The sequence below is a fragment of the Colobus angolensis genome, unplaced genomic scaffold (genome assembly GCF_000951035.1).
Source record: "Colobus angolensis palliatus isolate OR3802 unplaced genomic scaffold, Cang.pa_1.0 Scaffold237, whole genome shotgun sequence".
NCBI lineage: Eukaryota > Metazoa > Chordata > Mammalia > Primates > Cercopithecidae > Colobus > Colobus angolensis.
Genome location: NW_012115566.1, coordinates 2,519,067 through 2,522,978, shown reverse-complemented (window position 1 = coordinate 2,522,978; position 3,912 = coordinate 2,519,067). Strand labels below are relative to the sequence as shown.

Sequence of the window (3,912 nt, the reverse complement as noted above, 5' to 3'; positions counted from 1 at the left end):
CTTCCCCCACACACACACACGCACCACACCACTCTAGTTTCTGATTCTGAGATCTGAGTTCAAGCCCAAGAATATGCATTTCTCCTAAGTTCCCAGGTGGTGCACAGGCTGCCGGGCGAGGACAACAGTTTGCGAAGACTGCCCGGGGACAAAGAACTCGAAAATAAATTTGCTGTGTCAAAGGTTACAAACCGTTTTTAGCAAGTGCCGCAGAAATAAGACCAAATAATATTTGCGAGAGTACAACGAAGGGAACACATTTCTTACTATTTTAGAGGGAAAAACAAATGTGGGCGCGCTTTCACTGTCAGAGACATTGCCGGCCTCAGTCATAGAGATCACTTTCCCTGTGTATCTGCGGGGCTGACTCACTTCCATTCCCGGAATTCGTAGACTTTCCCCCTGACTTTTGTCTAAAAAGAAATCTAATTCAAGTCTACCCCTTATTATCCCACTCTGACAATACTGTAGTATCTCAAGCAAGAATCAACCTTATTAATGTAGCTAGATTTATCCTGACATTTACGTGTTTTCATCTTTTTGCGTTTTTCTGTGCTGGACTGTCCTTAAGATTTTTGGAAACCTGTGTTCTGAGTTCTTCCTTTTCCCCGGGCTCGGGTGGCTGAAGGCTTTGGCTGTTGGGAATGGTCTCGCATCCTTCACCAGACTGACGGGAATTACATTTACCTGAAGAGTCAGAGACCTCTCTAGAGTCATCTTTTCCAGTTAGGACGGAAACGAGCCCCCTCCTCAGCTCGCACGTCCGCGCCAGTCCGGTTTTAGCCGTTCCTTCGTACGAGTAAGTCAGTTGAATGTCATCGAAGAGGTTCCTGATTTCGATTTTACCTGTACGTAAACACGGATGACCCCCACTCTCGTGCCTTCCCTCATTTCCCGTTGCTTCTCCCTTTGGCATTGAGAGGCTTGAGGTTGCTCGGACTCTCAAATTCAATACTCCTTTTTGCGGGTTCGTAAGAATTAGGTGTGAACGTGGTGTCCGCGGATTTCAGCGGCTAGTGTGCAAGCTCCAGGGCCCAGGCACTTTGAGTCGCTTGTCTAGGAGTCCTGTATTAAATTGCAATCCTAGGCACTATGTTCTGGTTACTGATGTGCTCTAAATGAGCTCTTTCATTCGTGAGCAGAGGCGTTGACGAGACTGAAGACCAACTGCTTCAGAGCGCTCCACACATCCGTTATAAGTTCATCACAGCCCTCGACCAAAGCGTAGGTAGGTAGTCGTGGCCGAGTGGTTAAGGCGATGGACTTGAAATCCATTGGGGTTTCCCCGCGCAGGTTCGAATCCTGCCGACTACGGTTTTACCAGGTACAGTTACCACCTTTCCTTAGGTTTCCTCAGCTAAATTAATCAAAACTTATCCAAATTCCTGTGTTCCATGTGCTGCTCTCCTGGGCAATCCTCCCACTGCATATTCAAATGATATCCTCTTTACTCAGTGAATGGAGACTACCTTATGTTGCAGTTACTTCAAAACTGGTATAAATCCCTCTGATCACAGCCAGCAAGACTTCAGCCTGTCCTGCACTAAATAGCATCTTTGTATCCTCATAACTACTGTTAACTCAAAAGAAGTCAGGATTCACAAAAAGCTTTACCACTAACAGGTAATTTTCATTAAATACTTAGTACCTTCCAAGATACGAGTTAAGCACCAACAGCATATTTTCATCTGTATTTTACAGATGAAGAAACCACCCAATGTTACACAATGAAATGGTATTTTAACTGAGGACTTCCAGATGGGGTTGTGTATTCAAGTTCTATAAATTCCACTGGGGGCATTCCCCAAATTATCAGGTTGTTAGCAGATTGAAGGTTAGATTTATTAGTACCCAAAAGGGATAAATAGTAAGTCCTATTTTTCAAGTACTTACTACACATCACCATCAAGGTCTTTATGTGGTTTGTAATTTGTAAATCCTCACAACATAGTCATTATACAGACTGGAAGGTCCACAGGCATATATATGTGGCCAAGGTCTCACAGTGAGAGGGCAGTAGGTTGTAACTTGAGTATCTCTTGATTTTGACTCCAAGACCAGGGCAAGCAACAGGCGTCTCAGTCTTCTACCTGTACTGGCAATTAACACCACCACCACCATCACCACCATCACCACCATCACCACCACCTATCTTTAACATTCAGAGTTAGTTCACTGTTCTTACATTATCCTGTTTCTGTTGGTAATGAGGCCATGAAGTGGTATGATTTTAGCCGCTGAGTTTAGCCTGGGGTGGGATATTGCTGCCCATGGGGTGTTTGACGCTTGAGTTATCTTTGATGTAGGACATACCACTCATCAGTCCATGGGAGTTTGTCTGTTTTTGAGCAGGGTGTTTCTTACCAGTTTGTAAAGAGCTTGCCAACACATTAGACCATTTAAGCTACTGAACACTAGAGCTTGATAACAAAGAATACTTTTTCAACCAACAGGATTTGAATGCACAGTGCAAGGCTGGTTTGAGAGAAAGTTAAAGACTATCTTGGCCCGAGAGATGGAGAGAAATTGTAGTTATGCTACATATATTAGAAGTAAGTGAGGTTAAAAACAACAACGACAAAAAAAAGAAAAGAAAAGAAAAGCAACTCTACAAAGCAAAGAAATACAAAGTTGCCCAAATTTTGCATTCGTAGTAATTAAAATCTCAGCTCTCCTGCATAAAGACCCAAGAGCAGATTATTTTTATCAGCACTTCCTACTTCAGAATGCATGAGATAACTATTTGAAGACTCTGATAATAAAAGAGTAAAAAAAAGAGTGTAATGATGGAAAAATAACCAGAATTATCTCCCCAAACTGATTATAGATATAATGCAATTGCTATCAAAATTCAAGTAGAATTTCTTGAAGACAGAGAAATACTGATTCTAAAATTTATATAGATAGACAAAAGAATTAGAATAGCTGAATCAATTTTGAAAAAATGCAGTGAATAATCACATTACCTGGTTTTAAGATTTCATAAAAACTTCAGTAATCAAGATAGTAAGGTATTGGCAGAAATATAAACATGTACATCAACTGATCAGGACAGAGATTCCAGAAATAAACTTACACAAATATGGCTAATTGGTTTTTGACAAAGGTGCAAATAAAATAAACGAAGAAATTAAAATTGTTCAACAAATAATATTGGGACAATGGGCTATCCATATGCAAAGGAAAGAAGGAAAGCTGAGAAAAGGAGAGAAAGAAATGAAGGGAAAAAAACCATAAGGAAGGCCTGGAAGGAAGAAGTGGAAGGAAAAGTGGAAGGAAGAAAGAAAAGAAATCCTAACATAAATCTCACAATTTATACAAAAATTAACTAAAAATTGATCATACATGCAAATGTAAATATAAAACTATAAAATTGTTAAAAGAAAACATAACAGAATATCCACATGACCTTGGGTTGGGTGATGAGTTCTTAGATATGGCACTTTCCAAAAGCGAAAAAAGAAATACAATGGACTTAATCAATTTTTAACATATTTGCTCTGCAAAAGAAACCGTTAAGACACTGAAAAAAATAAAGACTGGCAGAAAATATTTGTAAGTCATGTATCTGATAGAGGAATTGTATCTAGAATATATAAAGAATCCTTAAAACTCAACAATAAGAAAACAACTCAATAAAAATTGGGTAAAGGCATAAACACTTTACCAAAGAGAGTATAAGGATGGCAAATAAGGACACAAAAAGATATTAGACATCATTAGCCATTATGAAATACAACTTGTTTTTTTTTCACAATTGCCCCAAACTGGAAACAAATGTCACACGACACAAATGTCCTTCCATGAGTGCATAAACTGTGGTACATTCGTGCAATGGAATTCTATTCAAGAGGAAAAAGGAATGAAATTTTGATATTTGTAACAACTAGGAAAAATCTTTTCCTCCTCCTT

General features: G+C 39.4%; 1 non-coding gene across 1 annotated transcript; it reads left to right on the top strand.

Moving 5' to 3' along the window:
- Window positions 1–1,232: 1,232 nt before the first annotated feature.
- TRNAS-UGA lies at window positions 1,233–1,314 on the top strand. Its single transcript has one exon. It is a non-coding gene; the product is annotated as a tRNA-Ser (tRNA).
- The last annotated feature ends 2,598 nt before the right edge of the window (window positions 1,315–3,912 follow it).